The following is a 12,315-nucleotide window of genomic DNA, read 5'->3' on the forward strand; positions in this document are numbered from 1 at the left end:
GAATGGATTTGGAAGTCCACTTCCATTTTCCATCTAGTGGCTAGCCCTGGGAGCTGCAGCTAGCTTCTATTATACTATGATTTTAATAGTTTATTTACATTGCAATTCTACAAGCTCATTATTTATGATATCCATTTGTAATAGCCTTAGATAATAAACCCTCCAGTGTTATTAAGGCTCCCAACCAGTGTACTAGAGGGGGGTTGCCAATAGCCCTACAAATAAGTAACTTTGACTGTAAAATAAAATTGTCTTTGAAGTTTTAGGAAACACAAGCCTAAACAATATCAAAGAAAAAGTAATTAAAGAATTTTGTAGAAATGATGAAAACTAATTGATGGAGATAATTGAATTCAATTAAGACATTGGGGCACATTTACTTACCTGTTCCTGCGCGATCCCGAGGTGCGATCCCCGACAAGAACGCACAGCTGCCGCGATTCACTTACAGTGTGTGCCCAATATCCTTCATGTGTCACTTCCCCGCGCAGGTCCACTGGAGTTCACCATCTTCTTCCCTGTGCATGTAAGTGCATTATATGCGACACAATTTTAAAGTTAAATCCCGTGGTTTGTCAGAATCCGCCGGATCGTCCCCCAATTTGTGTCGGGTGAAAGTCGGCGCGATTGCGACACAGTCCTGCGTACGACAAAAAAAACCCCTGTTAAATGTGGTGCAAAACAGAAATCGTCGGGAAACCCGGCGGAAATGCGGTCCGTGGACCCTTAGTAAATGTGCCCCATTATCCAAAGAGGACTATCCCTATCATGAAATTCAAGTCATGAAGAGTTTGGTTTCAATACAAACTCACATAATCCTTTTATACATACATTTAAAGAGTCCAAAGTAAATAGTTTTTTGACAAAAAAAAAACTGTTTTGATGCTTTTTTTTTGCAGATGATGGAAAAGGATGGTAAAACCTGGTAGGTGTAAGAAAACTTTAAGTCAAGTCAGGACAGGAGCCAAATAGCATTACACTGTTTTATTTGTTGACAACTTTTTATGTCTTCTGTAACTTGTTAATACAATAAATAGTCTTTTAATCTAAGTCCCACGAAGCATGCATATTGTGCTAACTTATTATGCTAATTTAATATAAAATAAACATTACTTGTTAACATGATTTCAGAAGAAATTTATTTCATTTGGAAGTTTTTGGAATTGTGCTATTCATGTACAACGCAGTTCTATGGCTAAATTTCTGTTTTACTTCCTTTCAAACTTTAATAAAACCTATAAAATAATTATACAGCAATTTATATCTGCTTTTGGATATAAGGATCCAACTACTTGGGAGGTAATTGGGAGCCAGAAAACAAAGGAGGCCTGTAAGGCACATGCCATAAGCAGAATCCAATGTGTTTCCAATATGGTCTAAGCACCTAGAAACAAGGCCAATATTTTGACTTCCCCTTCATTAACAGTTGATTTTACTGACTTCCCTTTAGTATCAACTAAAACAGACATTTACTGTATTTAACTGTACTCATTATTCTTAATTCTATAAATTGCTATTTAACAGTTTTGCCCCACTTTCCATTGCTACAAGCCTATTAGTGAGGTTGGCTTATATACTAAATACACACAGGTGCTACAAAGATTCCAGAATAAGTTATTGAGAATTTTAAATTTTCTATATAACCCTGAAATTATAAAATAAAAAATTACTAACTATATACAAATAATTACCATCAAGGTATCTTACAACAAGTGTTCTTTAGGCAAGGGATGAACACATTGGTTAAAGCCAATGCACCTACATGTAAAATCAGCCTTTGTGTATAAAAAATGTTAAGCTTTCCTGGTGTGTATTTCCTGTTTTCTTACATTTTAGCTAAATTTCTCTTTATATGTTTATGCAAATGAGCTAATCTGTGCACCAAGGACAGAGCTAAGTCTGCTGGTGCACCTGTTGTCTACTTTCTATACTGCCTAAAACCAATCAACACAGCCACTTTACAATGACCACAGACTTTTCAGAAAGACCACCAGGCCCTGATGGACTGAGAGTATGATTTATTTAAAAGATAAACATGGTATATATATATATATATATATATATATATATATATATATACAGAGAGAGAGGTAGATATAGATATAAGAACATGTTACAGTGTGATATCTGTTACCATACCCCTTTAACTTGTTGTGCTGGACAGAGCTTTGCCCCAGAGGCTCTCTAGCTTCACATATAAAATCTGCTAACGTTTAGTTCAGTTTAGTTCAATGCAGGTTATTATTGCCTAGCTTTATTGTTTGTTTGAGACTCTGTTCATATTGTTTCTGGTTTTGGCTCTGTTTTGTACTCTTTTGCATTTTCGATTTCGGTACTGCGTTGCTATCTTGTTTTCTTGTGATGCGACATGTGGACCATTTCTCTGTGTCTCAACAAAACAGTGGTCCAGCTCACTGGACGCACAGAGGAATGTTGAAAGCTATGAATCTCAGCAAATAGATGACAGGAACTACAGCACATCCACAGGCATCCAATTAAAAATCTTAGTTTATTAATATGAGTAATTATCCAATTTAAGCATCACGTCATAGCTATAGACAAAACAAAAACCTGACGTGTTTCGTCCCATAGGATGTGCCATTTTTTGTGTCTTGTCCATACCAATGATGTGATGCTTGAAATGGATTTTTAACATTTTTAATTGTATTCCTGTGGACATGCTGGAGTATCTATCATCTATTTCTCTGAGTTTGTGTTGTTTGTCTTATAGCGTGTTTGCACTTTGGGTAAGGAGGGAACATCTTCTCATTGTCCATCCACCAACTGGGAAACAACTGGGAAGTGCGTCTAGCATTAACGCCGACTGTCTGTGTCATCTGTCCTTTCCCAGACAGCTTGTTGTTGGCACATACATGTGTGTACAAATGTTTTTGTCTTACATAGGAATAATTTATATAGAGGTGGTCCCCTACTTAAGAACACCCGACTTACAGACTGCCCCTAGTTACAAACGGACCTCTGGTAATTGGTAATTGGTAATTTACTGTACTTGAGCTTATAACAATCCAACATTTTTAAAATCCAATTGTCACAGAGACCAAAAAAAAATTGTCTGGAGTTACAATTATAAAATATACAGTTCCGACTTACATACAAATTCTACCTTAGAACAAACCTACAGAACCTATCTTGTACATACTGCCTGTAGTTACTTACTTCTAAACAAACTTTACACAAATAAAAAGTAAAATAAAATATAAGACATTCCGGAAGAAGCTTATGGAATGTGTGCAGTATGGAAGTTACTATATTATAGAAAACTTTAGATATCTTTTAAATATTCTTGACCCTCGTGGAGAAATGATCTTACTGGTATGTTCTTATGTAGCAGGTGGCCTCTGCCCACACAGTCTATATGTAGTTGCTATCATATCCTATAGCTATAAACTGATATACAGGCAATCCCCGGGTTACATACATGATAGAGTCTGGAGGTTTGTTCTTAAGTTGAATTTGTATGTAAGTCTGAACTGTATATTTTATCATTGTAATCCCAGCCAGAACTTTTTTGGACTCTGTGACAATTGGATTTTAAAAATGTTGAATTTTCATAAGAATCAGGATTAAAACTAAATCTTCATTACAGACACCTGTGATAACTGTTACAGCTGATCATTGTAGCCTAGGACTAAAGTACAATAAATTACCAATATCCAGAGGTTTGTAACTAGGGGTCGTATGTAAGTCGAGTGTTCTTAAGTAGGGGACCGCCTGTAGTGACTTTCTTGATGCTGTCTTTGGAGCAGCAGCCTTTGAAATCATATTTTTATTATTTTATCCATCCCTACTTGTACAAAATTTTTGTGTTGTGTTACTTCAGATTTTGGCTTTTTTTCCTGATGACAGATAACGGGGTAATTAAATGTTTAATATTCATATAGAACAACAAACTTTTATCTTGCTAATTGGATTCAATTAAATGTGTTATATCTTGTGTGTTATGCTGTATGGCCGGGTGGCAATGTTACTGGTGTGAAAGCAGATTCATAACAGGCTCATTGTAAAATATGGAATATTTTATGTGGACCGCTTGCGAGCTTCATCCTGGTTGTTGATTGCATGACATTACATAGCTTACACATTGTGCTGTAGCTCTCTGTCAATGTAATCGGATTAAACCTTTGCTTTCATAGTCAGATTTCAGGGTCCATTTTAGCAATTAGACAGATCTCACTTCTGTGACTTATTTTTCTCCAGCTCTATTGCACACAAATAACATGGACCCAGTAAAAGTCACGTACGTTACGATTTCTTTATATCATATCTCCAGGTATTAATGAAGAAGCACAGCAACCATATGTTTCCAAGAGTTTCACTTTATTCTGTCCTTTTCCACTAAATTATTATAACTCTTGGGTAATTACTGCTGAAATTGAAAATCTTTTACATTGGATTCCTTAAAGTTGTAAAAAAGACTGTGTATTTGGGTTCTTTAGCTCTGTACCAGTATATTGCTGTTAGGTATGGATCGTCAGATTGACTTGTTAGAACCCACTGCCACCACCGTCACGCTTGCCTATTACCAGTAGTTACGTGCCTCTTTCATTGTATACATTTATTCAGTGGCGTAACTAGGAATGAGTGGGCCCCATAGCAAATTTTTGGCTGGGGCCCCCTCCAACCATAGGTCCTCAGTGTTACATGGGTTTCCACTATCTTTTTCTATAATGGAGGGGAATAACAGACACTGGCAGTAGATGAAGCTCTGCAGAAGGTTTCCTTATACCCCGTCTCCTGTATTAATAGCTGTAATAATAACGCCTGCTCATGTTTTTCTGTTAACAGTTCTGGCGCTGGGGGAGGGGCTTCTATTTACTGCCAGTCTCTATTATTCTCCATAATGGAAGAAGATATTGGAACCCCTTAATAGTGGTGAGAACCATCAGTATGGCGGCTCCTGCTCAGTACCAGTGTATGGGCCATGTGTCCTCATCGCCGACTAGTCAGGAGGTTTAACCCTTACACTGCTTGTCTGAGTAGCCATTAGCTGCAAGAAAGTAGGGTAAGAATTAAATCTCTGGACTTCTTGCTTCATTTTACTAAAGTCACTAAGAAGCAGGAACAGGAGCAGCAGAACCTTCCGATACATGCGCCACCTGCTGCAGAACCTCCCGATACACGAGCCAACTGCTGCAGAACCTTCCAATACACGAGCCAACTGCCGCTTGCGGAACATTACTATACACAACTCAGACAAAATAATGTCACCTAAAGGGGCTGTTACTGCTTAGTCTGAACGTGCATCACATTTATCACTGACTGCATCACATTTATCACTGACTGCGTCACATTTATTACTGACTGCACCACATTTATCACTGACTGCGTCACATTTATTACTGACTGCATCACATTTATCACTGACTGCGTCACATTTATTACTGACTGCATCACATTTATCACTGACTGCGTCACATTTATTACTGACTGCATCACATTTATTACTGACCGCATCACATTTATTACTGACCGCGTCACATTTATCACTGACTGCGTCACATTTATTACTGACTGCGTCACATTTATTACTGACTGTGTCACATTTATTACTGACTGCACCACATTTATTACTGACTGCGTCACATTTATTACTGACTGCGTCACATTTATTACTGACTGCGTCACATTTATTACTGACCGCGTCACATTTATTACTGACCGCATCACATTTATCACTGACTGCGTCACATTTATCACTGACTGCGTCACATTTATCACTGACTGCGTCACATTTATTACTGACTGCGTCACATTTATTACTGACCGCGTCACATTTATTACTGACCGCATCACATTTATTACTGACTGCACCCCATTTATTACTGACTGCGTCACATTTATTACTGACTGCTCCACATTTATTACTGACTGCGTCACATTTATTACTAACTGCGTCACATTTATTACTGACTGCTCCACATTTATTACTGACTGCTCCACATTCATTACTGACCGCGCCACATTTATTACTGACTGCGTCACATTTATTACTGACTGCATCACATTTATTACTGACTGCATCACATTTATTACTGACTGCTCCACATTTATTACTGACTGCATCACATTTATTACTGACTGCTCCACATTTATTACTGACCGCATCACATTTATTACTGACTGCACCACATTTATTACTGACTGCTCCACATTTATTACTGACTGCTCCACATTTATTACTGACTGCACCACATTTATCACTGACCGTGCCACATTTATTACTGACTGCATCACATTTATTACTGACTGCGTCACATTTATCACTAACTGCGTCACATTTATTACTGACTGCGTCACATTTATTACTGACTGTATCACATTTATTACTGACTGTATCACATTTATTACTGACTGCCCCACATTTATCACTGACTGCGTCACATTTATTACTAACTGCGTCACATTTATTACTGACCGCGCCACATTTATTACTGACCGCGCCACATTTATTACTGACTGCTCCACATTTATTACTGACTGCACCACATTTATCACTGACCGCGCCACATTTATTACTGACTGCATCACATTTATTACTGACTGCGTCACATTTATCACTAACTGCGTCACATTTATTACTGACTGCGTCACATTTATTACTGACTGCGTCACATTTATTACTGACTGTATCACATTTATTACTGACTGTATCACATTTATTACTTACTGCCCCACATTTATCACTGACTGCGTCACATTTATTACTAACTGCGTCACATTTATTACTGACTGCACCACATTTATTACTGACTGCTCCACAACAGCTGCTGCAGAACATCATATTACTGTAGCATTTCAGTGGTGGGGGAAGATATGAGGGGATGATGCAGAGGGGTCTGTAAGGGACACTTAGGAGCTTCTTAGCTGCTCCTGCACACAGGACACTAAGGAGTTAAGACAGAGTGTGAGGAGACACTGGGGGAAGGGAGGACTTATCTCTGGATGATTCCTGGCTGCTATGGAGGCGGCTGCTGTGGCTGCTGCTTCTGCAGGTGCTGACATCTCTCAAGTTGAGTCTCCCGCGCTGCTGACATGCAGAGCAGGGATTGGCTGCAGCCAGTCTCCTCCCCTCCCTCTCTCCCTCCTGATAGCAGGATCCTCCGTGCAGGCTACACGGAGCAGAAGGCTGGTGCCCGCCCCTAAATCCAGCCCTGTATCTCAGTACCAGAGCGCTGCCCATTACAGGGGCGTAACTACAGCCAAGAGGAGCCCGGGACACACAGCCGAGTACGGGCCCATGACCCTGCCGGGCCCCATAGCAACTGCTACGTCTGCTACGGCTGTAGTTACGCCCCTGCATTTATTCTATAGAAACACCATTGTTTAGCAGGGGTTGATTTGGACATTTGGCCGAACAATGAATGGTATATCAATGTCTATTGCTTTAAACTGTATTGGCATCCTGTGAATGCCAATGGAGTTGCTTATTTAATATAAATGGCAGTGTGCCATCTGTAGGGTGTGTGGGGCATTCTCAACCTAAGCAATTGTATGAGTTGTGTTATGGGTAATAGGTCACTGATTCTAAGTTGACATTTTTCTAGGTCACCAGTGAGAGCAAAATTCAAGTCCGGTGATCAATGACTTTTTAGTAAGTCTTTAAAGGTTCAGTGCTAAGTAGATGAAAGTTAGACAACTGTTAAGGGAAACCTACCACATGAAATAGTAGGTGTAAGCTACAAATACCGAGCACCAGCTCAGGGTGAGCTGGTGCCGGAGCTTATTTTCATTAGTGTCCTAAGCCGCTGTATCACAGTTTAAACACTTTTAAATCTTTATATCTGAAGAAGCTTTGGCGCACCGAGCGCACAACTATGCACTGCTTCAGCTATAAAGATTAAAAAGTGTTTAAACCGGGATACAGCGGTTTAGGACAATAACGAAAGTAAGCTCCGGTACCAGCTCACCCTGAGCTGGTGCTCGGTATTTGCAGCTTACACCTACTATTTCATGTGGTAGGTTTCATTTAATTGAATATTTCTTTATCTATCTTTCACAAAGACCAATGATAAGATATCTATGTAGGACATCCTACAATGAGGTTCATGAATTCAATATAATGTTGGATACATAATCTAAAAAAAAAACCTTTTTTTGGCTTACAAATGTTTAACTCTAATTGCTGCTCTTCATTTGATATTGGTAGCTGGTAAAAGCTATATGATCTCTGACAGGTTCATCTCTTTATCCAAAATCATCAGATATCCTTTAATAATATTTCTGTTCCAATACAAATACTGCTAGATGGAATGGTTTTTGAGGAAGAAAGTAGAATGATTTTAAAATACCCTGTAATAATCATTTTCTAGAAAACAAAATCCTTTCTTTTGTTGAGTTCTTTTTTTAGTGAGCTCGTCCAAAATCTGGGCAAGTCATGGGAAAAACGTATAGACAGATGTTCACTTAGTTAACGCAGTATAGTAAACCAATGCATCGTAACAGGACAAAACAATCTCACTCAATTCAGGAAGTGAATACCATGGGGAAAGCATAAGACAGTTAAGCCTTGTGAATACATAGCAGTCATGTGAAACATAGCTTGTGCCATCTTACTTTTTGTACAAATAAGCTACTTAAAGGGAACCTGGCAGCAGAAAATGATCTAATAAACCACTACTAGTAAACACTACCAAATCATTACTTTCAGATGATTTTTCTTATATTTCCAAGCCTGGAGGCATCACCCAGTAAATCAACTTTGTAAACTGGTCATAGAGAGTTTAGCACTGAAGTCAAGCTCTCCTTACCCCAGAATACCCCCTTTGTTGTACTTGACAGTCTTGCATATAGGGACATTATAACTGGCTCTTCAGAGTTCTGGTGAATGATGTCAATCTCAGCAGAAGAGACTTTTGGGGCAGGGAGAGCTTGACTTTACTACTAAACTCTCAGCCACTGTGGAATTTATACAACCAATTTACATCTCAATTCAAAGTTGATTTTCTGGATGATGCCATCATGTTGGGCAATGCAAGATGTAGAAGGGCTTTAATATGCTTGACATCAGACTGCTATTGCTTATTAGGTCAATTTCTGCTGATAGGTTCTTTTTTTTTTTTTTTTTAAGTGTTGCCACTTATAGATATAAATTCATATATATGTCTTTAAGGGAGACATTCAATAGGGGGATAGTTATTATATACAGCTGATTATCGCTGTCTATCTCTAGTCTCTGCTGTGCTGTTCTCTGCCCTGAACTAATTTCCTGTTTCTGCTGGTCAGGACATTTTGTTGAGGCATCTCGACCTTTACAAAACTTCCTGTTGCTGACTGGTAGCCTGCATAACTGCTATCTGCTTTAACTGTAGTGGGCTCAGGTCACAGCTTTATCCAGCCATTAGAGTAGATAGAAGATAGGCGCCTCATCCTGTTCCCTCATGGGCTTAACAGACAGAGTGAAGAAGGTCGGTGTATGTACTTTTAAAACACTACAAAGCCTCTGTTTCAGGTGGGTGGGGGGGGGGGGAGTTGTGGCAGCACACTTATTGGGCCCAAAAAAGGAGTCCACTGGGGGCTGTGAATGATGGTGGTGGGGTTGTAGCTGCCCCCCATCTGATATTCCTGAGTCTCCTTATCATTGACTTAAGTTAAGTGAGATTTAACCTATACATTGCTATCATGCAGCTAATGTCTCTTTAGGCATGTAATGTAAGGGTTACCTCCTGACTTCTTGCTGTAGTCAACGATGAGCCATGTCTCATAAATTTATACAGAGGGTGAACCCTCCTTAGTGTACATTTGGGTTCACACCACCTAGGATTTCCATTAGCCTCTTCTGTTATGGAGGAGAATAACAGTGGCAAACGGAGCCCCTCTGCTTACAGCCATTTGAATCTACAGGAGGCTCCCTTCTACCAATTACTTATAACAGAAATACCTTATGCAGCAACCATCCTAATTTTTAAAGTTTTTGATAAAGTACAAATAATGGAAAGGAACCTTCTGTATATGCAAATCTAAGGAAAATTGGCAGTAAGCAGAGGGGCTTGCATTTAACAATGGTCACCATGATTCCCCCCTATGGGGGGGGCATAATTTTTATGCAGCCCAAGGATGTATAATAGCATTAATCTGCCACTGAGTCCAGCAGGGGCATTTCTAAACCATGATGGGCTCTGTTTACAGCAACTTATCTCTTTGCTAAGTCACGTATTGGTGAATATATGGAAATGCCTTAGTTGATACTCTTCAATTTAGCCCCAAACCAAATTCATGTTGATCTAGTAAACACATTAAGCATTGAAAGTATATTACAAACAACAATGGAACCTTGTTGCTTGTAGGGAGACGCCCAACTACCAAAGCATTGTGTATAATGCTGTATAAGTAGTGTTGAGCAAACTGCAAAGTTCAGGTTCATACTGAAATTTGCCGGTTATGGTCCCCCAGACTCCAAACTTCATTAGAAGTTCAAGTCCGAGTTTGGCCCAAATCCCCCTTCCCTGACAGTTATGTCTGTGATTGGTGTTGACCCCCCCCCCCCCAGTGACTTTTCCAGTAGCATTTAAACAGTTAACACCTTCACCTTCACCTGTAACCATCACATTTGTTACAGGTGAAGAACCCAAACAGATTTTTTAAATTCAGATCCAGTTGAACATGAATTTTCCGAATTTTTATCACTATTTATAACACTTTCTGCCATGTTTCCTATTTCCCAGCAATCTATGATGTTAGAGAATATTTCAGTTTTTTATCTTTATGCAAATGAGCTTCCTGATGTATCATGGTCAGAAGCCACTTCTCTTGATGCATCTATTTTCTTCTTTTTTTATTTAGCTTATTTGCAACTAGCTTTGACTCTTACACAATCATTAAAAACCACTGTAGAAATGATCTGCCAATGAAAATAGACCTCCTGGCATGTCCACAGCTCTGGAGAAGCTCATTGGCATAAAGATAATTACAGACTATAAAATAAAAGTAATGGCTGAAAATGCTGAAAATGGTCCCTTCATAATTTTATTTTTACTTGAGGGATGATTTAGGAGTATTTATTTAGTTCCAATGCTGCATTGATTTTTTGGACATTTTTGACAAATTTTATCATCTTATTTAATGAATTAGAATCCCCTTTTTATAGCTTAAAAAGAAATATACACATCTAATCATTTACAATCCCCTTTTCCTAAGCTCATTGAAAAGCTATTTGGTTAATGTCTGGCGATGCAGTTAATTATGTTACTTGGAAGTAGTTAATAGAAGTCAGACCACCATTAAGACTACCATTTCATGTTTATTATTATTTATTATTCTGCTTGCTCTATGTTCAATACTGCAATCGAAGCAACAGAGAGATCATTGGTATTTTCTTCAAACTTTGATGTTCCGGATTTTGAAAAATGTAAATTGTCAATGAGTTAATAACATGTACATTCAATTAACAGTCTCAAATCTTCTTCCACTAATTTGTCAGGCTGCTGTCTACATTTGAGTTAAATGGAGCAATAGATACGTCATACAAAATTGCTGCACTATTTTGAATAGTTTTATTGCTATTTTCCATGTTTTTACTTGATTTGTCAGAACTTTATAAGTGAATGATCCAGACTTCCTAATGGTCCTGGTTTTCTTTAGAAAAATTGTGTCATAGTCCTTATGTAATTGAATAGACTGTATAACACCGCGTTGTCTAAAAAAAGCACATTACAGAAGGTGTTTTCTTAGCATCTTCATGCAATTTGCATATTGGATCACAGGTCACTATTTGTATTACATAAAATTATAATAGTAATTTAAGGTAAATCTCCAGCAAGAAAAAGCATGCAACTAACACAGAGTTACTAAAGCCAATGGCCCATATTTAATTAAAGGGGTATTCCAGGAATCAGCATAATTCATTTACAAATGGGTCATTAAAATATAAGCTAATATGTAATTAGTTGTCACTTAAAATTTAGCTTCCTTTAGCAGAAAAGTACTGTTGACATACACAATAATGAAGAATTAAAATGCTACTGGCCCTTTAATCAGTCCGGTGATTTCCTCTGCATGAAGCAGACACAGGACAGAAGATGGTAGCTAGTCACATGTACACATCACATGTCCTGCACCTGCCTGGGCAGGTCATCTGATCACCACTAAGTTTGGCTATCGTCAGTTGGTCGCAGTGCATCCAGTATGGCCAGTGTTGTGGTGAGGCTCATCTCAGTGAGGTAATGTACAGTGATGGCAGTTACATGCATCATTACTATGGTAACAGAGCAAGACAGTCTGTTACATCATCACTGGGAGCAGAGCCTGAGAGGGAGTTACTCAGAACTAAAGGATCATGGGACTTGTAGTTTCCAGTGG

The 12,315-nt window shown here is 38.6% G+C and overlaps 1 protein-coding gene across 1 annotated transcript in view; it reads left to right on the top strand.

The window, feature by feature from the left end:
* The window catches only part of DCHS2 (dachsous cadherin-related 2), a 200,599-nt gene that overhangs the window by 78,045 nt on the left and 110,239 nt on the right, over window positions 1-12,315 (top strand). The window lies entirely within an intron of this gene.

Source organism: Engystomops pustulosus, chromosome 1, assembly GCF_040894005.1.
Source record: "Engystomops pustulosus chromosome 1, aEngPut4.maternal, whole genome shotgun sequence".
In the NCBI taxonomy this organism is placed as follows: Eukaryota; Metazoa; Chordata; class Amphibia; order Anura; family Leptodactylidae; genus Engystomops; species Engystomops pustulosus.